Below are 22,660 nucleotides of genomic sequence, written 5' to 3'. Positions count from 1 at the left end.
GGTGGAAGTGATAACTGATATATTGTTAACCAATCTAAAGTGAACATCATCAAGCTAAACTTCTCTAAATTGTTTTCTAAGAAAGTGAATGATCACATGGGTGGGTTAAATACTTGATCGTTAATAGCACAAAAAGATTCCAGCATATAATCAAATAAGAATAAATGAAAAATGAAGAAACAGGCGCAGAAAATGGACTTATTAAATACATTTATAAAATTTCAAAGAATGTGGAAATGCTTTACATAAACACTAGAAACTTTCATAATGGACTTGGGGGAGGGGGGGAAATCACATTATGAGAAGGAAACCAGAAGTTTTGCAAAGGCTATAGAACTTGATTATGGCAGGACAGAAGACACCAGGAAATCACAGAAAGCAATTGATTATCATCTACTTAAAAAGTTGCTGTAATTCCAGAAGTAGAGCGGAGATGTTCTAAAGAGGTTTGGATTAAGAAGATTTCAGACCCTGAATTCTGCAAATGAATCCCACATATTGACATACATTTACAAATATAAAATTACAAGAAGGGTATCTGCTTTTTAACTGGAAGAAAGCCATAACATGAATGGCAATTTTTATTGTGATTGGACCATCATTGTTTTCAAACACACTATCAATCAATGAACTGCCCATCAAAACTAAATCAAAAGAAACTGGAAGACAGCAGTAAATCACTTCACACAAACTATTATGTTTTCAGAACAAGAAATCAATAACTAGATCTTTTGGCTAGACACAAGCACTCCTCCTACTGGTAACTAAGACTTATCACATATAAGCTCCTTACTAACTGTCTCTGAGAGCCCCAAAGGGAAGACCATGGTGATATCAGAAAAAATGACTACTATAATACCACCCTGAATGAAGTTAGTGCATATTTAGAAAGGCCAACCTTTCTAAACTGTTAATATGAATTAACAATTTCTATGAGCAATGGCAAAGTAAACTAAACTGGATTGAAAGTGGACAGAAAGTGATCCTAAACATCACAGTAGTTCAGGATAGTATTACTTTAACAGTAAAACAAAAGAGTCAGATTAGTGATATTCATGTGTGTACATGCTGGAAAAGAAAATAAATGGCTATGTATTACTGTCTGAGAAGTAGGGATGAAAAAAATCCTGCTTAATCAGTTTAATCGGTTAACTACTTAAATGGCCCTCTGCCCACAGCCATCCATACGCGTATCTAGTATCCCAGATACTGCCAGTTAACCACATCTCTACGAAAAGGAAATTGAATTTTAAATTGATAATGCAGTAGTTCAACCCCAGTTTACATTTCTAAAATTTTTAACTTTGTAAACATAGTTCTACCAACATTCACTGATAGTCTCATAACTAGGGTGACCATATTTTGCCATGTTGAATAAGAGACAGCTGATAAAATTACTCTGATTGCCATTGAACTTGCTTGAATAAATCAGAATTATGCAGTACAAATGGTCAAATTAACATCAAGTTAACTGAGCCCCTATTAAAACCCTGTCTGATAAAATCCACTCATCATGGCCTAGCTGGACCCACAAGATGGACTCACCTCTCCTGGTACCTGGCACTACATCTTCCTGGCTTCATGTAAGGGTCACATGCCACCACCTCTTATATTTAGGCCGGGGTTCACACCTCAGTGTGGTACTGCGTGGGAAGCATGGAATGGGATGTGAGCTATTTCCAGCTACAGGAGAGAAGGGAGAGGGGAAGTGATTACTTGGTCCCTTGTCTTTGAGGCACTCATCTGTTCTCTACCTCCTCCCCCTCACTCCAATGTCTAGAAGCAGCAATGTCCTTCTTTCCTGCACAGGTCCAAAGGCAGCTAACACGTGCAGGCTGCAGTTGACCACTGACATAATCCAGCCCCTACTATCCTTCCAGCTACAGTGCAGGCAGGAAGAGATTAAGACCCAAGGATGCTCTGTGCACCAGAGCCCAGAGAACCTGAGTGCAGGGGCTTCAGTGAATTGGATCAGAGAGGTGGCTCATCAGGTAAAGGGTACATAGGGCACAGAGCAGCCCATGCTCCCTGGTGGCAGGACCAGGGTGGGTGTAAACAAAGTGATAAATCCCTGTCCAGGAGTCTGCTGTAGAGCCTGCAGGATCAGGACAGGAACAGACTGGAAATCACTTTCCCATCCACTTAGCTTAGCTGAGGGTTGGAGAGGATTCCCCATGCCAGCATTGCACAGGGCTTGGCTCTTACTGGCCAGTGCTCCAGGCCAGAGATTCTGGAGCTTTTCCAGGGTGCAGTCCCAGCCAGAGACAGTGTGTAAGTAACGAGCCTGTTGACCAGATTGTTGATGAGCCAAGTAGCCTGACTAAGGGCTGGTTCACTGCATAGCGCTATGAGTAAGATGTGGCTCGCTGGGGGGATATGAAGGAGCCGTGGGGCTGGGGGTGGCGCAGGGGGAGAGCAGGGTGAGGACAGTAAGAAAGGGGGCATGTAAAGGACTGATGGCTGGACAGCAGAGGCAGACTGGCCACTCTCTGGTACCTGCCTGTGCTCACCAGCCACCATAATTCACAACTAATGCCAGCTGGAAATGGGACAGGGGCAAAGCTGTGCTAGCTGAGAGTTGTTATGCAGCAGGTGCTGTGCTGATAGACCAGCAGGGGTAGCAGCCAGACCTGCGCACTGCAGCATTGCCCCACGAGCAGCCTTGCAGGCCTACCCTCATCATCGGCCACTGGACTCTTGCACTCACTGCTGGTGAGCAGGCCACTGGCAAGAAGGGATCTAGCCAAAAGTAGAACCTGCCAGTTCTAATGGGAGGGAGGAATGACAGGCAATATGGAATAGTTTGCCTGTTTTTAAGAAAAAATTAAGTATTTTTCATATACGTACCATGGTTAAGATGACTGATTTATTGTGATTTAATTGAGAGTGATTCCTTTTAAGTGAACATAACTGTGTTAAATTTATTTTAACTTTACAAATATCATAAAACCATCTATTACCATAAACTTTGTAAATATCATATAAATCAATATAGTTTACTTAGTACAGTTTCCTATTTAAACTCTATTTTGATTCATGAAATATATCAATATATATAAGGAGTATTCAGTCTGCAATTTAAGCACCAAGAGTCTCACCGAGAATTGGTTATTTAAAATTAGCTAATCAAAGTATGTTTTGTACAAGACCTTGCCTTCAAAAATTATTTAGAAAGTGTATAAATTCCAAAGTAACAACTACCAAAGTCCCCTTATTACCCTGGTGTCAGGATGCTCATATTACTGAGTAGACCAATAATTATGCCTCCGCTCCCCAATCCTGTCATAAAACGTTCTCCCTTACTCTCAGAGATATTATGGAGCACACAGCAGACTGCCACAACAAAGGGAATATTGGTTTTGCCTAAGCTTATTGGTCAATCCTGTCAACTACATACATCCCCTCCCCCTTGCTTCTTCTGTATGGGTATGTCTACACTATCCCGCTAGTTCTAACTAGCGGGGTAATGTAGGCATACCGCACTTGCAAATGAAGCCCGGGATTTGAATTTCCCGGGCTTCATTTGCATAAACTGGGCGCCGCCATTTTTAAATCCCTGCTCGTTCGAACCCCGTGCCACGCGGCTACACGCGGCACGAACTAGGTAGTTCGGACTAGGCTTCCTAGTCCGAACTACTGTTACTCCTCATTCCACGAGGAGTAACGGTAGTTCGGACTAGGAAGCCTAGTCCGAACTACCTAGTTCGTGCCGCGTGTAGCCGCGCGGCACGGGGTTCGAACGAGCAGGGATTTAAAAATGGCGGCGCCCTGTTTATGCAAATGAAGCCCGGGAAATTCAAATCCCAGGCTTCATTTGCAAGTGCGGTATGCCTACATTACCCTCCTAGTTCAAACTAGGAGGGTAGTGTAGACATACCCTCTCAGAGGCAGAAATGGGGGGAAGGTAGGAATTGGTGTCCATGGAGAGCCGATTTAAGCTAGTTCCCCATGAGCACCAGATCTGTCTGCCACGCCTGGCCCCGTGCTGCTGCTGCTGATAAAGAGGCAGCAGTGTGGAGAGTGAGGGGGGGCAGGCAGGAGCCTGGTTTGCATGCGGAGCTGACTTTTAAATCACCGCTTCTTGCGGAGAAGCTCCCACTTGCCACCCCATTCTGCTAAAATTTTATGCAGTTACACAACTATTCAATTACATGCTATCTAACATCCCTACTGCATATGGCTTCATGAGCCATGGGAGTAAGAGGTGGCTATCTCCTAGGATCACTACTGGCATTTCAATACCTCCGATGGTAATTTCTCCATCTGGTAAGCAAGTCCCAAACTTGCAGCTTTATAAAGAGACAGAAGTTCCTAAAGTTATGCATGTTGCATCATGCACCTTTTCCGAAAATCCTATATTGATGTAGATGAAATGGACCTTGTGATCTACCAGCACCCACGGCACCATTGAGAAGTATCCTTTAAGATTTGTGTATGCTTTGGCAAGGTGGTCAGGTGCCAAGATAGGGATGTGCATTCTGTCTGCCGCCCCACCACAGTTAGGGAATCTAATCACAACAAAGCCCTCCACTATGTTCTGCATGTTTCCTGGAGTCACAACCCTCTGTAGCAGAAGGGTATTGATTGACTTGGCTACTTGGATCACAACAGCCCCCACTGTAGATTTCACCACTTCAAATTGATTCCCAAATGTCCAGTAGCTGTCTAACATTGCAGATTTCCATAGGGTAATTGCCACTTGCTTCTCTAATATCAGAGTGGCTCTAATTCTGATATTTCTGTGCTTCAGGGTATGGAAAAACAATTTGCAAACTTCCATGAAAGTGGTTTTATGCATGTGACAGTTTTGCAGCCACTGCTGATTGACCCATTGCTGCATCACTATGGGTTTGTGCTTCTTTTATGGCACCGGAACCAGCATTTCACTGTGTCCAGAGGATCAAACACTGGCAGCATTTGCCGGTTGCTCAAATGCTTCACAAAAGAGCATGCTCATGATCTCCTGAGATACTTCCTCATTCCAGCAGACCCTGGAAATGCTCTGGATATACTCCATGATAAGGTGCACCATGGTTAATATGATTGCCATAATACTTTGCTGTTAAACAGGTTCCAGGAAGGGTTGGTTCCATGCTTATCCTGCTATGGCATCTGCACAGATAACCAAGAGAAAAAAAGGGTGTTTGCTTTGCTTTCAAATGGGAGAAGGGTAGAGGGGAAGGAGGATATGAGTGTATTATGGGATGCTGATGGTATGTACCCAGAACCAACTGCTACACAATTTTGGTCCCAGCGTGCACTGGAACATAACTCAGAATGGTAAGGGGCAGCAGGAACTGTGAGATAGCTACCTACAGTGTATCACTCTCAAAGTTGCTAGTAGCCAACCTACTAGGGACATACTACTTCAAACTATACTGAATTCTTGCACATAGTGGGGATATGTACCTTCAACTTTACAAAACTTAAAAACTTATCTCGAAGAAAAGACAAAGTAGTGGAGGGGAAGAACTGTCAATCATCTTGAAGACTAGAAAAAACAGATGAAAGAAGCCATTGTTTGCCTACCTATATGTTATACTGCTACCACAACTGGCTGCTATCCATGCAATGCTAGCATGCCTTTCTCCACACACCCCTGCACCTAGGTTCCCTGTAACCTGCACTGCAGCATAGCTGTTCAATGATCCCTGACCAGAGGCTCAGAGCTGCCCCGCTGGCAGGAAGCTTAGCTGATCAGTTGGGGGAGGGGCCATCTGGCTCTGGGCACCTTCAAACTGAACTGCCTGCTTGAAACAGAGGAACTTAGAGATCAGCCAGGGAGGAGAGATAAGAAGCAGGGAAGAAGGGAAGAATTGGAGGGAGGAGGGAAGAGTTTTAGGGTAGGGGGAATTTGGGGAGATAAGGAGGAAGGAAATAATTGGCTGGAGGGAGTGAAAGGAGAAGGGAATTTGGGGTGTCCTGAGAAAGAGGCAGAAACCCAGCATTCTCTTCTTCCTCAAGCCTCCTAGGCTGGGAAGAGGAGTGTGGGGGGGGGGGGAGGGAGAAGGGGAGAGATGACTGCATGGGATATGTGAGTGAAGCAGGAGGTGGGTGGTGGCACTGAGGTGAGGTGGGGGCAAAGAACTTGTTTGTGCTGGGTGTCCTGTCCTAACTCCCAGCTAGAATGTTAATGCTTTCAAGTCTAAGCAGCAGGATTTTATCCCAGCCTGCAACTGTGCTGGGTGCCAGGGACCAGATTGTACAGTGGTAGGTGGGGGGAATAAGGAGTGGGTAGGTGCTGGCGTACGTGCAGTAAGGTGGAGGCAGGGGGGAGTTTGTTTGGGGTGGCCTGATTTACTTGCTGCAGTCCAGATAGCAGTCCTCTCCGGCTGGGTGGAGAGAAGAAGAGGAATCCAGGCTGCATGGGAGGTAGGAGGGGGGTGTGCGCCAGGACATTTGCATGATTACATTTCAAACAAATTTAACATAGGAGTTAATGGCTTAAGGTAAGAAAGAAAAAGATTCTTAATACAGAATTGTTTGGAGTGTTGCAGACATGTAAAACTCTGATCTTAATGATTTTTTTAAAATCCTGTGTTATTAATTAATACATAGAACATTGTATTGTATTAAGGGCAGATCTTTGGTATGTGGTAGAGTTCTGGCTCTTTTGGGTCAGGAGTAGCAAGTACTAGGCATGATGCTAGTTGTTTTGTAGGACAAAACCTTATTTGAAAGCTCTTTGAAACATGGATCGGTCTACAAACCCTGAAGCCATCTGTTAGTTTGCTCTGAGGCTTCTATTCTTTCAGCTCGTGACACACACAAGGTTAAAGTTTCAAACCAGAAGAACTTTTACCTGTTTTTACAGGTCTCTGTTTCATTTGTTCTTGTATAGCATGAATCCTAAACATTGTCCAGAAAAACTGTATAAGCCTGAATGAATGCCTTTTAGTCTCCTTTCCAGTGTAAATAGTGTATTAGTATTTGTAAGGAGAGCATGACTATTTCTAGTTCACTCATGATTTGTATAGCATCTTAAAGCTGAGATATGTGTGGATAGCCATTTTGGTGTGTTTACTAGCCTGAGTTAGAAAGAATGATAATACATATACTCCACGAGTAATGTGAATGTTCTTTTTATTTGATTTCACTAGGGTGGCTGCTCCCCAGCTTGCCAGCCTCCCTCTAGTAGCCATGCCAGACTGGGCCCCTTCTCTCTCCCCTCCCTGCTCCGCCCCAGACTGGGGCCCTTCTCATCCCCCTCACCTACACCAGCACATACCCCGTCTCCTTCCCTTCTGTGCCAGTCTGCACCTCTTTTCATTCTCCCCTGCCTGTGCTATCCCGTGCTATCTCTCCTTCCTCACCTACATGCTGTGTGCCAACCTGGGCCTTTTCCACACCAAATCCAGGTCCCTTCTCCTCCCCCACAACTCCTGACCATGACCTAACCCTCACCGCCCCCTCTCCTGCCCCCGGAAAGCTGTGCCAGTCCCAGCCCTGCACCCAGTGGCCAGGGAAAGCCAGGCAAGGCCAGGCCCAGCTCTGACCCCAGCACAACCCAGAAATGCTGTGGAAGGCTGGGCTATGGCATGCCAAGCCAAGCCTGGCTGTGTCCCTGGCAGCTGGGGATGGTCAAGACAAGGTGCACCAAGCCAGGCTGGGCTCTTCCCTGGCTGCTAGGCACAGACAAGGCTGCGCCAGCCCCGGTTCTCCCCCCCAGCCTCAGCAGCCCCAGCTATCTCCCCGTGGTTGCCAGGGAAGGGAGCGGCTGAGGCCAGGCCAGCCCCAGCCCTTCCTCTAGTCTTACCAGGCCCAGCTCTCTTCCCTAGGCTGCCAGGAAGCTAGCCTGGGCTGAAGCCTCACCATGGCCAGGCCTGGCTCTCCCCTGCTAGCTGCCGGGGGTTTGGGCCAGGCCTAGACATTGCACAGCCAAGCCATGCCAGGCTCCCCGCCCCCCGGTTTGCTGCATGGCTCATGGCTCCCATGGCTCCCCCCAAGAATGTGGGAAAGGGGGCTGCATGGCTGGCAGCTCCATGGGACAGGGGAAAGGCTACGCAGCTGAGGGCAGAGGGAGGGGCTGCGGGACACAGAGTGATGCATGATGCCCCTGTGTCGTCTCACAGGAAAAGATTTTTTGATATAGATACATATTAAATCAACATTGTAAGCATTGCTCCTTATTAACTATGTTATAATATTTTCTTCCACACCTATGGACTCTATGTATGTGTGTGTTTGTACTGGTGGTCCATATCCACACACTACCTCTTGGACCTAAGAAATTCCAGCCTGCCCAAGAGAAAATTCAACCTGCCCAAGGATAGAAAATGTTAGAGGGAACACTGACTGGGAACCCAGTACATGTAAATCTAACATTTGATATCTACAAGCAAGTAACCTGTAGCCAGCCAGCAAATCTGTTTAAACATCTGAGCTGATAAAATTCTCTAATCTTCCTGAACCTCAATAAAACAAAAAACATAAGTCGTACCAATCACACTAAGAATCTACCTTTTTGGCTTTGTGTTCTTTTCCAGTTTGTTTTGGTAGAAGGATGCCCTATCATTTGTGAACTTTTTAAGCTTTGCCAAATAGGTATTAGTGAGCATGCTGGCACACATTGTGTCCAGAACTGCTCATGGACAGAATCCAGAGAATATGGGAAAGATTCTTATAGAATTGTTCCTGAACAACCTTAGGTTAAACAAGTTCACTGCCTAAAAGATAACATAAGCATGTATGATGATCCAGGAGTTATGTTTATTTCTCAGAAACCATGTTATTTTCACCTTTATTTATCATTTGAATTTTAAGGGCAGTAAGCTCTGTCATCTTGTACTGGAATAGTATATTACCTTATGTTGAGGAAAGGAGATGGCTATTTCTTAACAACCAATAATCTTGGTTTGCAGTCTTAATTGGCATCAGAGCTTTCAACCTGAAAATGATCTGACCAACCCTTTAATACCTATTTGACTGAAACATAAATATAAGCAGTGGGCATTCAGACTGATAGTAGACTTATTACTTTTGGTGATAACAGTTAAGAGACACTGATGCTTTCCCAAGTTACAGAGAGCTAATAAGGTATTATAGATTTATTTAATGTGGTTTAAGCAAACTGATAAAAGTTAATTTGTGGGTTTTATATTAATCCATTTTCTCTTAATTTGATTTTTTTCAATCTGATTTGTACTTATTTTATGCTTTTGCTTAATTTAGTTCATAAAATATGTGAAACTGCGATGTGCATGTTTAGCTGTTCTGTCCTCAGATGTCATGGTTCTGGACCTGAGGAGTCCCAAGAAAAGTAAGAGGTAATTTCATGATCATCTAATGGTAGTTCCGAGTCCTTCCATAACTGGTGCCGAAACAGGCATACTGTTAGCTTTTAAAAAGAATGTTAACCTCTGAGGACTTGGATAAATGTAGGGTGACTTCCTGTCCTTAACTGAATGATACGGTCCCTAAACATAAATTTCAAGTCCAGGGTCTGGGCTAAATGACTCAGATAGCATTAGTCCCACATTTACTTTGGTGCCACTTTGATCCTGACCAATGCTCAGTGCTAAGCCAGTATCTGCCCAGTTTTGGATGGGGAAGGAGACACTGAAGTGGACCTTAGCATCCCTTGCAATGAGGCTCCAGACCCAGCTCTTCCTCTTTCTTTTGCTGCCCTGCCCCCAAGGCCCTGACCTTGGCTAAGACAGAAACCAGACTGGGCAGAAACTGCAGCCTGGGTTGCTATGGGGAGCCCCAGAATCCAGACCCTCCACCTGCCCTGGACAGAATTTCCTATCTGACAAATAAGGTAATGTTTGCTTGCCTACTTCACACAAGCTCGCAAGGATTAATTAGTATTTGTGAAGGGCTCTGACAACATGAAGTGCTAAATGTTATTTTAAGTATATTCTTTAACAAAAATGTGTCTAGTCAATCTACTTTTATAAGACCTGACCAACTCTTATTGAAGCCTATGGGATTTTTTCCAAAGATTTTAATGGCAGCTGCATTCTGTCTATAGATCTTACCGTCCAATCGTATGCAAGAACAATAGTATGTATCATTTCTACATGAGGCTGCAAGCTGCTATTGTGATTTTATGGAGCTTAATGAAATATCAAAATGTAGGTTCTTGCCTATGCAGAATGCAAGAGTTTATGTACCCTCTGGCAGAATGGCACTAAAAAGAGCTCCCAACATAAGCCATACAAAAGGAAATACTTTGCACATGATACACCAGACTGCAATCAATGGATTCAGAGGCCACCTTATCTGTCCTAGGACTAGATTGCAGAATAAATGGAGTTTTCAATAAGCGTAAGGTGAATTAACCTCCTTTGATGTCAGCAGTAAAATATCTCTTTCCTTGACTCCAGTTCCTCCCCGCACGTTCTACTACACTGGTTTCTGATGGTAATTACTGGTCCTCTTAGCATACATAATGGGAGACTAGTTCAGAATCATGTTGTATTCTATGGTTTAGTCAATTTAATCGTTGCTCAGCTGCACATGAATGCCACATTTGAGAATGAGAAGGAGTCTTTTCCTCAAGGAAAATTACTCAAAAATCTTTCCCCCATTTTCAACCATTCATTTTCCTCTGTCCACTTGTACAGGTATCATTTACTTTGGATAAACTAGTTAAATGACTGGCAGACTTCTAATAATGAGTGTTTTATCTGTAATTTTGTTTGAGACTACACAAAAAACTAGCAGGATCCCTTGTCTTACTTAAGATGAAAATGTTAACTAAGCATCCTAAAATCTGACTTTGAATTAATCAGAAGTGATTAGAGGAAGTCAAATGTTGGTGCAATTACTGATGGAGTTGGGGGCCTTGTTATTGGACACTACTATAAAGTAACTCCACTGAAGTGTCTAATTCTCCCTCAAAGGAGAAAAATTGGGTTCGAGACTTACTTTTGAAGAACCAAACCACATCTGTGGCTCATTGGGGCCCACTGAAATGTATTAGTTCTATACTGGATAAAAGTTGAGATTCCCAATACTGATTTTGCTGTGATAGAGTCCCGCAAATCCACAGATATCCACAGTTCATTTTTGCAACTAAAAATACAAATCTAGAACCCTGAAAATTTGCAGATATATTCCCAGATATCTGCATCAGCAGATATGGATATGGGTATCTGCAGCTCATTTTTCTAGATACGGATGTGAAAAATGTTTGTATCTGCACACGGTTCTAGTTATACACAAAGTTTATTAGTTTTAATCTCTGCTTCTGTTAAAATACTCATTTAAAAAAATTAAGAACAAAAATTAAGCAATAATTAACATTAAAACTGAAATATCAAGCACTCAAAATTTAGGCATCAATATGGAGGGTATTATAAAAAATATTCCTTCTAAATGGTGAGTATGTGCATGTACACTCTCTCTCACACACCATTTCTCCTACATTAACTACATTACATGGACACAATATCTTCATTCTCTCTTGATTTAAAATAAGTTCACTTCCACTATGAAAGAATAGCAAAAAAATGGAGGACATGAAACATAACTGAATTAATATTGCAGAAGTAACTGGAACTTCCTCACTTTCAAGTGCCTGATAGTTCTATCGTAATGTCACATTTTAGCAATAGTTTTTTTGTTTGCAAAATTAAAAACAAGAGACGTGAAAAGGAAGAAAAGAAATCTAGATGCATTCCAGTAAAAAGTTTTTTTTTGCAGGATTCATTTTTTTTTTTTTTTTTTTTTTTTTTGCAGATATAGGTAGTTTCAGTCTCTGGGAAACAGTCCATGCAGCTGAGCATGTAGAACAAAACATAATCTTGCAAATCCATGGATATCTACTTTATATGCCTGGGTAACCACATCTGCAGATGTGGATGTGGATAGCTGTGACTCATTTTTGTGTATATGGATGCAGATACAACATTTTGTATCTATACAAGACTCTAGACGAAAAGTCTGGCCTCCCAACCACTGAGACACCCTTAATATTGACCCGGAGTTGTAAACATGTTCAAGACCTACTTGAAGGAATCTGTGAATCTTGCACAAACAGGGCTGCAATCTTTTTAGAAGGTCTGCATGAAAGGTGGTTAGCAATCTAAGATTGGTACATCTCATTCAAAGTCAAACCAAATTGAGAATTTTTTCTTTCAGATATTTCTGAGTCATTAATAGCTTAAAATCACAGGTTTTCACTCAAAATTTTCAAAAAAATTGTAATTTCCTATTTCATATTTGTTTGAGCTTGTTCAGAATGGAACAGCACATTTACGTATGGACTTGAAGTACTATGAACACTGTTGCATAAAAAGCCTCTGCCTGAGCTTACTTGATTTATATACATGGATTTTCTAAAGCTACACCAAACTGTAAGGTCTAAGGTTTTAAACTGCAACTCATTGTGATCTTTGTCAAACTTTGTAATCTGTGTAACTCTCAGCCACCTTGCTTGTAACTTTCCCTAAACTGCATTCTCCCCTGAATGAATGGAGAGAGAGTGTGAGAGTGTGTTTGAAGAAGACTGGGAACAATGGACCATATGTCAATGAGTCATCACAGTCTGGGCATGCTTCCAGCTGGATAAAGGGAAGTCTGGGCATGCTCCCTGATGACGAGGTGAATGAGTCACAAGAGCCATTCAGACACTATATAAAGAGAAGGAGCACATGTGAGACTCTTTTTCCTTCCCCTGCTCCTGAGACGCTTCTCTCCAGTCTCTCCCCTCCTGACCAGCTTTCCCAGCCATGATGAGCAGACAGACCCTCCAGGATCCACATGCCTTGGCTCCTTCTGCAACCCATATGTCTGTGTAAGTGTGTGAGTGTCTGAGGGAAGGAATGAATGGGTGTGAATGAGTGAATGAATGGAGGGATTCTTGGGGATGCCTGGGACCAGAATCAGCAACTGGTCAGTTTCAGCAGTGGCTGAATCGGGACGCCTGGGGCAGAGCAGCTGGGGTGTTGCCGGGTTGGTCCCGTAGTGCCACCCCTCAGCGCTGCAGGACCAACCTGGCAGCACCCCGATTCAGCTGCTGGTCAGTTTCAGCAGAGGCTGAATTGGGGAAGCCGGGGGCAGAGCAGCTCCAATTGTCCAGCTGCCTGGAGCACTTCCGTGTTCCCAATGGTGCTGCACCATCAGGAGTGTCGGAGCATTGGACCAACGGAGTTTTACTGTACTTAGATAACAGGATAACCAATTAAATGAGGACAGGTTGGTGCACCCCTGTCTCTGGTGCACCAGGCCGGGTCTGTTGCAGACCTGGGCTGCAGCGTCTCTGGTGTAGACTGCCAGAACAGGCCTGCTGTAGGTGAGGGCTCTTCTGGCCGAGCTGACACAGCCCCTGCAGCTGGTGGGCTCCATGGTGCTATGGAAGGACCCCGCTTGCAGTGGTCCAGGGAATGCTCCAGTCTCCACCAGTTAACTCTAACTGGTTAACCATTTACAACTCTAGTCCTTATGAATTACATAGATATCTTGCCAAAACTAATGTGAAGTGGGGAGAAAACTCCAACCACAACTATCAGCCTTTGTTACTAGTTAAACCAACATTGAATTTTGAGCCAATCTTATCAGACATTAACATTTCAGTCTTTAAACAATATTAACTTCAACTTGCTATCGGACACAACTGCAAATATGCTGACTGTAGCATAAAATCAGATTTGGTGGGCTTTTGATTTAATTTTCTACTTGAATTGTTCAGTGATAGCTGTGATATTTACTTCTAAACCACTGGACTCTATATGAATACATTTTCAATGATCAAATAGAGTGACAGCCTCAGGTCACCTCTAATTTTGACCTCAGCTCCTCTTGCTCAGAAAATAGATGGAAATTATCAAGCTTGAGCATTACATCTCAGATCTAAGGAAATATGTTCTAGCAAATCATGAATGACTTGTGTGATCGGGGTAGGAGGAAAAAAAAGCTAATATTATGTTCAACCAGGAAGTGATAATCGTCATTGTAGGGAATCACTATAACATACTGATGGCAATCCAAAATAACTCTTCAATTTTGCACCTGTCTCTCACAGGCAGTTGCCTCATCACATGAATAAACTGGCTTTTATAAGTAGTACGTATGTTCCTCAAAATGCTTTCTTCAGTCTTATCCATATCAAATTAAAGCTACTTGTTACTCACCCAAAACTAAATGTCTTAAAAATAAAAACAATTAGACAACAGTCTACCCTGGACCAATCAAAAATAAAAGATAGATCCTAACAGCAAGAAACTGATGACCTCAGATTGTAAAAAGCAAAAACAAGCATTCTTCTGGTTTACTAGTTACTTTGATGCTTGTTATGCATATACTGTGACTAAAAGGAATGTCTAATTAAATAATTTAACCAAGTCAAGCAAATGTGTGTCCGATCTCTATGCCTATTCCAGAAATTAACCCAAGAAGTATTCATGAAGACCATAGACTATTATATCAAGGTATACTTGTACTGCAATACAAAAATGACAGAGTCCAGAACTGGGTCAGATAAAGGGGTTGGCCTGTGGGACTAAAGTGTGAATTGGAGTCATTTAGGCTTGGGCCTGAGATCTTCTGTCTGAGATTTCAGAGGAATAAATTCCTCACAAACATTTATATTGCAATTTGTAGCCTCACAGCCAACGCACCATGAGCCTGAGTTAACTGACTTGGGCCAGTCACAGGTGTGCTACGGATCTTTTATTGTAGTATAAGCCAAATCTTATGTATTTGAAGTATTCAGTGACTAACATCATAGGTGATTAAATTCATATTAAGAAGCCTGTGTACCAACAAATCTTAAAATAAAAATTCCTCTTGGAAGGGTGGCCCATGTTCAATAGACAACTGCTCTTGCGTGGGACAAACTGTATTCTTTAGATCTTTCCATGCATTATGAGAAAAAGTCAGCTGCCAGCATGGCACATTCACTGTCTTAGCTGCCTTTAATCGGCTGGCATGAACAGGTGGTGTTGTAGATGCCCCCAAAATTGAGTAAAAAGTATGTCCATTCTCACCCAGATAAAACAAACCCACACAATACCAATTCTTCATCTACCATCTCTCTTACACTTGTCGAAAGAAGAAAGGCAAACAAACATATGGTAGCCAACCAAGATTTCTCTCACTCATACTAATGGTACTTATGTGATCTCTTTTACCATTCTATCTGCATATCTCACTGGCTTTAATGTATTTGTGATCTCTTTTACCATTCTATCTGCATATCTCACTGGCTTTAATGTATTTGTGATCTCTTTTACCATTCTATCTGCATATCTCACTGGCTTTAATGTATTTATTCCTTACAATACAGAGATGGTGTGAGAACTGCTATTATGCCTTGTTTACATATGAGGAACTGAGCCACAGAGAGACTAAGCGACTTGCCCAACATCACAAAGGACATCTCTGGAAGATCAGGGAACTACACCCGATAATTCCCAAGTCCCCTTCTGGCCAACGGGCCATCATTCCTCTTCTCTTCCTCTTACAAGAGACTCCTCATGAGGGATGAATGAAAAAGGACAGTAATACTACTGCATGGGCAGGAAGCTGAGAAGAAACAACAGACACGTACAAATCTTGTTGTAATGTCCAAAATAAAAATCAGCTAACCAATGGGATGTTCATAATTTTAAGTACCAATAAATCTACTTGTGCCACCAACTGCTAACTCTTCTCTTATTACTAGACTCTTCCCTCAGACAAGCTCCACAGCACATATGACTTAAGACACCCTCATGTGCAGATATAAACCAGCACGGTGCTCCCAGTACCCTCTACCATCCTCTTGCCGCTCAGAAGCCTTAATTTGGCCCCCTGGCTACTAAGGTCCTTAAATAAACTTGGGATTTTGTGTTTCTCAGTACTAAATGTCAGCGCTATGATTGTATAAATTTCCTGTGAAACAGGGGGAGTGCTGACCAGCACCTGCTGACTAAGGGGTTAACTCAGGTACCTAGCAAAGGTGCCAGACATGGGGCTGGGAGAGCCAACTGAGATAGAGGCTTGGAATTTGAATTGGATATAAATTCTCTGCCTGCTTTCTTTGTGTGGGAGAAGTACACGAGGGATAGAGAGAGACATAGAATCATTTAACCCAGGAAAGACTACCATGTCCCACCATGGAATTCAGGGTATGGGAGCAGACTGAACCAAGAGAAAATTAAAAATGATTACCAGGGAAATATGAGTCCAGTCGCGTTCAGGGTAGTTTTTCTCTATTTTGTGGTTTGGTTTGAACTGCTGTGTGATTCTATGCCTTCCGTCCCCACTTACCATCTAAACATTGTGCTGAGACTTTGCTATCTGGTTTTTAATTTGTTTTCCTTAGTTGTTCTGTACATCTAGCAACCAAGTATGCTTTATCATACTTTTGTAATAAAAGTTTTGTAATAAAAATCACTTCTTTCAAGGCGGTGATTTGATTCTTGTGTCCTGGAAGGTGTGTCTGTGTGGATCTGCATGCCTCTGACAGTGGGATCAGCAATCAGAGACTGAGCTTATTTTTGTCTTTTCTTTTTTCAAGCTCCTTTGAGGCAAAAGAGCTTGAGATACCCCTGAGGGGTGATTTCAAGTGTTCATTCCTGGTTTTTTAGGGGTCAAAAGCACTTGATGGTGGCAGCAAATTCCGCAAAATCTGGGTATTAGGATTTTGGGGGGAAGTTTCGTAACCAGTGCCTGTAGAGACAAGGTTTTGAACCTCTCTTGTGTGCTCCCACCTTCTGCATTCATAGTGCCAGAGCGGGGAACAGCCTTGACACCACCTAAAACAGTTAACCAGTTAAATAATTTGCGGGTGGGGAGCTTCTCCCACCCCTCGGGTCCTGTGGGTAATCAGTAACCCAGTAAGCATTCCAGTAAGGCAAATGCCTACCAAATAACTATTTATTCTTTTTCATCTCTAATCATCACTAACTTATAAATTACAGTGTCAGACTCCTATCCCATTTATGCAGCCACATGATAAATTTATTATTTGTATTATTAAGAAAAGGAAAATAGATTTATGAATTTAGAGTATTCATTGTGAAATGATGTAATGCGCTCTTAGCCCATAATAACAGTTCTAAGGGAGGTATGCATTGTTCTCACTGCTCTTAATTTAAGTTCTAAAGCCTAATGGTAATACTTCAAGGTCCAGCTTTTCATATGACTTGTGTGTGCAGCTTGTACACAATCACTGTGTGTGCATGCATGTGCATAAGGCAGGTAAGTGATTCAACAAAAGACCATAATTACAGTGGCCCTAAACATTTATTGGCATATTTCCCTAAAATAAATGCAAGAGTAAATTAAGGACCATATTCTAACTTCAATCTGTGAAGATCTCGGACAGTCGTGAGTGATACACTGTGGTTGGGGAATATATTACATATTTTAGAGGGTCTGTCTATATCTGCAAGAACTCCTCCTAAACAGTAAGAGCTAGGATCACCATATTTGGTATGTAGCTTTGTGTTGTCGTAACAAAACAGGGTAAGGGTTTGGCTGTGCCAGGATAATGGGATGTGCCTAGAATGGGACTCCTTCTCATAAAACAGACAGGAAAGGCTGTGGTATAATAACGAACACATGGGGACAGCAGGGAACATGGGATGGAAAGCAGGGACATTTAAACCACAGGGGGGTGGCACAAGGCCAGAGATGGGGACCAGAACAGCTATACCCCATTGTGGCAGAAGGGGGCAGAGGTAGAAAAAGGGACAGCTATCTACGATATACTTCAGAGAGTTTGTCCATTTGTGTGTCTTTCTGTCCCCCAGCCAGGGAACATGCAGCTCTCCCCCACCTCGCCAGGTGCAGCTGCAGTGCATATGGAAAGTCACTTCTCACTTGGCCCCCAACCTGCTGTAGTGAAAGAGGGCTGGGGTAGTCCTCTCTCCCTGGAGCAGCCTGCATAAGGAATCCCTCATCCCTACCTCTACCCCAGAGTAATGATTTAAATGAAGGAAAACAAAAAATAATTAAGAAGCCAAGCAATGCCGGGTAAATCTTCCAGTAATATATATTTTTCAAATTATGAAGCAGAAGCAATAAATGCATAAGAGATGCATATACAGTAAGTTTGATTCAACCAGCCTAACATTTACAAGAGATTTGCTTCTTGACACACAGTTGTAGCTGTTTTTCATGCTATCATTTCACAGAGATGACACTAAGCTCATTGGGGGTGGGCAATAGAAATGTGAACTCACATTTGAAACATATGTAAAGGAAAAACTCATTTCAAGTATCCTTTTTTTAAAAAAAAGTTGGATTCCAGTGTTGCTTCCTGAGGATTTTCCATGTGCACAAGTTAACTGTGTCTGGTGCAACTTCTCTGGATGCCAGACAGAGCCCTCCATGGGGAAACAGCCAGTACATTATAATATTCACCTCTACCACAGAGAATTCACAGAAACTTTATTGAAGTTTCAAGCTACATTTAGTTTTGCAGAGCCCTCCTTTAATGAACGAGTGGGGCTATTTTGTTCAATGGACTCAAGGGGTTTAACTGCACCCCCTATCTTTGCCTGCCCACGGACCTGAATTTAGGGCCCAGGGATGGGCCCTTCTGGCTATGTGGTGGGCAGGAAGCCCCGTAACTAGTAAGAAGCAAAGGACCTTTTTGCATCACTGATTTTAATCACACGTTGTGACAACCCTTCCTTCCTAACTGAAGAGGACTTGGGGCTCATCTAAACTATGCTAGAGTGTCAAAAGAGGATATGCAAATTCCACAGGAATTTGCATATCTTCCGATCTGACTTTCGAAAGCAGAGCTTTCGAAAGTGAAAGTAGTTTAGACGTGGCTTTTTTCAGCGAACACCTCCCCTTTGTCAAAAAGCTGCTTTTCCTCAAAAAATGAGGTTTACGTGGCTTTTCGAGAAAGGGGGGGATTGCCAAAAAAGCCGCGTCTAACCTACTTTCACTTTCGAAAGCTCTGCTTTCGAAAGGAAGATTGGAAGAAGACATGCAAATTCCTGCTGACATTGCACAGTCAATCTGTGGAACTTCTTGCCAGAGGATGTTGGTAAGAGCAGGGTTCAAAAAAGAACTAGATAAATTCATGGAGGTTACGTCTATCAATGACTATTAGCCAGGATAAACAGGAATGGTGTCCCTAGCCTATGTTTGTCAGATGCTGGGAATAGGGGACGGGGAGGGATCGTTTGGAGATTACCTGTTCTGTTTATTCTCCCTGGGCACCTGGCATTGGCGACTGTCGAAGATAGGATACTGGGTAGATGAATCTTTGGTTTGACCCAGTATGGCCGTTCTTATATAAATAATTTCTAAAATGTGTAACCTATAATACACAAAAGTTCTACACTGAAAAGTCAGTAACTCAAGGAAGTACTCACCCCTGAAAACACTTAGCACCATAGTAGTATGCATCACCATAGTTTCATTGTTTTCACTTGGGATTACTCTTGATAGCAACCATTACAATTAGCTGATCTTATTTATAGGATCAACACCAAAAATAGTTGTCATGATAAAAATAAATCTAAGCTTTGAGTGGTGTGGGGTTTGGAGAGCATCCACTAATTCTAGAAGGGTGACAGGTTCAAGATTTAATAATTTAAACTATTATGTTTCAAAATACCTTGAGAAAGTTTGCCTTTATCGCCTCTCCACACTTCTCCATAATCAGTGTTTAAATCACACTTATACATTAAAAAAAAAAAAGAAAAAGGTCTGGTAGCACTTTATAGACTAACAAAACAGGTAGATGGTATCATGAGCTTTCGTGGGCACAGCCCACTTCTTCAGATGACTGCATGAGTAGGGGATATGAAAACTGGAAATAAATAGGAGAGGTTGCCTATGATAGGCTCAGATTACTTTGTTCATTGTTACTCAGAGTACTCCTCTATCTCACATCATTACTCTGGCTGCCATGCTGATCTATTTTCTTGTGAATAGCGTACACTGAAATGAATAACATTCTTTGTGTTTCAAAGTTACAGGGAATAACCGTTTTGTTAACATGAGTCTTCTGAACAGATAGAAAATTAACTGTTACTTTTAAAGAGTCTGTATTTTAGAACTTGTCAACCTTTATTATGTTCCTTTAAGTGTCTGACAGATTTAGTATTTCAATATCTTTTTTCAGTTAAGGAATTTATTTTAATTAAATAATCAAATAATATATTTTACCCTGAATTTTTATATATTCATTTATGATAATACACTACAGCTGAACCATAATTACTATGCATACACTGATACAGCAAATATTCATGAAAATTCATAAAAATAGTTTCTACTCATATATGGAATATTATTTCTTGTAACTAAATGTCAATTTCACCAATTTTTCTTTTTCTAAATGGCAAAAATAATGAGACCATAAGAGAGCCAATTTAAAATAAACAATCCTTCCCCCCACACATACAAATGTATCTGAGTCATACAGGCTCAAAAGAATTTTCTGAAACCACTAATCTTCTACTTATCACTTGGGTGCATACAGCTTCATTGATCAGATGCTTTCATTTTATTTTATTTTAAAACTGACCTTGAATGCCACAGGCCTGATTCTGACCTCATTTACACAGGTGTCAATTAAAAGGTACTGAAATTCTTAGAGATAAACTAGTGAGAATATTTATTTTATTTTCAGTTTTGCCCTTTTTCTTGTTAAAAGTAATCTTGTGTCCTACTTATATCCTCACACCACCACAGTGAAGAAGGGAAGTATCACCGTCAGTTTTGTAGAGAGAACACAGCTCATGGAGTGTGTAGATTAGTGGTTCCCAACTCTTTACTCCTGTCTAGCCAGGACGCTTCTATTACCTTGTCCCACCTGGATCTTCCTCCTTATACGTAAACTAGAAAAGGTAAAGTGGTCATGACCGCTGATGTTTGCTTATGAACTCAGAGACCAAACCAGGGACTAAAGCACCTTCTTCTTTTGAGCTCAGACAAAGCCTTTCTTCCCTCTTAATACGTCCAGTCAGGTCTGTACTTCATGCTGGAGCAAGTATTCAGAAAAGGAGTCAAGCCTACCACAATTATAGCTACTAGAGGCCCTCACATATGCAAACCCATAACACTATACTCTTCCTGCTCAGATCTCATGGCACATCATTAAGAAAGGTCTTCAAAATCTCTAGGGCATTCTTAGCATCGTAGTTCTTGCAGCAAGATGGCTCACAGAGAAGAAGTTTTACCTTCCTCCAACACAATGGCAAAAGGATCTACTACCCCTAGAAATCTCACCCCCTATTAAGGTACTATGTACATATAGATGAGGATTGTATCATCATTAGTTATTCTTATACCATCTTAAGTATGCATAGCAGTTACCTATGAAAAAGGCAAAATCTGAATCACAAAAGGAACTCTATGAAGAATGGTTCTTTTCATAATTAAGGCTATGATATAATCATAGAGGTTCTGCAAGTCATGGAATATGTGACTTCCAGCAACCTCTGAGACTTCAGCCTGTGGCACTTGATAGCTGCAAGGTCTCCTACTGCCCGTGGGGGCTGAGAGTTCCGGGGTACCCCTGCCACTTTTTGGACATCTCCTGGAGCTCCAAACCAATACAGGTGGCAGAGAAATCCAGAAGGAGCAGGAGAACTCCAGAGCTTATGGGGTGGTGAGGCCCCCTGGAGTTGCTGACTGTAGTGGAAACCCATAATTCCGAACCTTTGCAGGCAGTGGAGGGATCACGACACTGCATGTAACAGTGTCGCAGCTCCCAGCTATGGACCATGGGTAAACCTGGAGCTCCAAAACCCAACACCTCAGTAAGGGCCCCTGGAACTCCTAATTTTTGTACAGCTGCCCCACTGCAGGTGGGGTGGGACCCACAGATCCTTGTTTTGTCACAGATATTTTTAGTAAGAGTCATAAACAGAACATGGATTTTGTAATTTTTTCCCTTTATTTCCAGGGTTTCAAAGGGACAGAGCTGCATGGAGCCAGAGATCAGCTATGTGGCGCTGCCCCTTTATTTCAAAGCGGCAGTAACGCATGGAACTCGGTCTGGGCTTCGTGCGGCACTGCCACAGTACCCCTTTCCCCCTCCTTTGCTGCTTCTGATAGGCATTTGCTTAACTCAACTATCTGATAAGCGTTGGCTTATTGGATAGTCGACTAGTCCTTAACGTCCTTACTTTCAATTGCATCAAAGGACTAGGTCGAAATGTGCTGTTGGCCCATTTAAAAAAATCCACTCTCCCAACTGCTATCACAAAGACTTCAAAGAGAAAGCACATATGATATGTAGATTGCCTGCCTAACAGGAGCTGTGTAACCTACAGGCCACAGCAAGGATCTTTTTAGCAACTAGAAGGTGACAGAGATAGTGACATCATCACTTGTCCTCTCTCCTCTCCATCTCAAAATCTAGAAGTTCATCTGCAAGTCAAAAACTTGGAACTAGAGGGATTGGTTCCAGGCTTGCCACTGTGTTCCTAGTGCAGGGCATAACAAAGAACAGTCCAATGATTAGCTCTCTGTTGTTCCCTAAGCAGTATAGCACGCTCGTGAGTTACTTCCCAGAACTTTTAAAGGGAGGGTGTGTGTGGCTGCTGGCAGCTGAGATCAAAACACTGAGCAGAGCTACCAGGGCAGGCATTGTAGGATACTGGAGAAAAGCAGTTCTGCCAACAAAACAAACAGCAGTGTCTACACTGCATTCGGTCAATAAAAATAAGGAGGAGGGGGCGGGGGAGAGCCTCTCCTAAGGGTGGAAATTTTTTGTCACCAAAACTGGACATTTTCCCCAATAAAAGCAGGGATA

General features: G+C 42.4%; 1 protein-coding gene and 1 long non-coding RNA gene across 11 annotated transcripts in view; one reads left to right on the top strand and one right to left on the bottom strand.

Moving 5' to 3' along the window:
* Window positions 1-22,660, bottom strand: part of MBD5 (methyl-CpG binding domain protein 5) — a 251,076-nt gene that overhangs the window by 183,491 nt on the left and 44,925 nt on the right. Inside the window, exon 2 of one of the 10 annotated variants that reach the window (XM_075933339.1) lies at window positions 1,546-1,683. The exons of the other annotated variants lie outside the window; for them this stretch is intronic. The gene's annotated coding sequence lies outside the window, so the exon portion shown is untranslated. The remainder of the gene's footprint in view (window positions 1-1,545; window positions 1,684-22,660) is intronic. 10 annotated transcript variants of the gene reach the window in all.
* LOC112547839 (uncharacterized) lies at window positions 6,301-16,186 on the top strand. The gene is made up of 3 exons (XR_003091644.2): window positions 6,301-6,449; window positions 9,172-9,266; window positions 15,233-16,186. It is a non-coding gene; the product is annotated as an uncharacterized LOC112547839 (long non-coding RNA).

The sequence above is a fragment of the Pelodiscus sinensis genome, chromosome 7 (assembly GCF_049634645.1).
Source record: "Pelodiscus sinensis isolate JC-2024 chromosome 7, ASM4963464v1, whole genome shotgun sequence".
Lineage (NCBI taxonomy): Eukaryota > Metazoa > Chordata > Testudines > Trionychidae > Pelodiscus > Pelodiscus sinensis.
The sequence above is the reverse complement of the archived record's forward strand: the minus strand, read 5'-3'. Positions and strand labels throughout refer to the sequence as shown.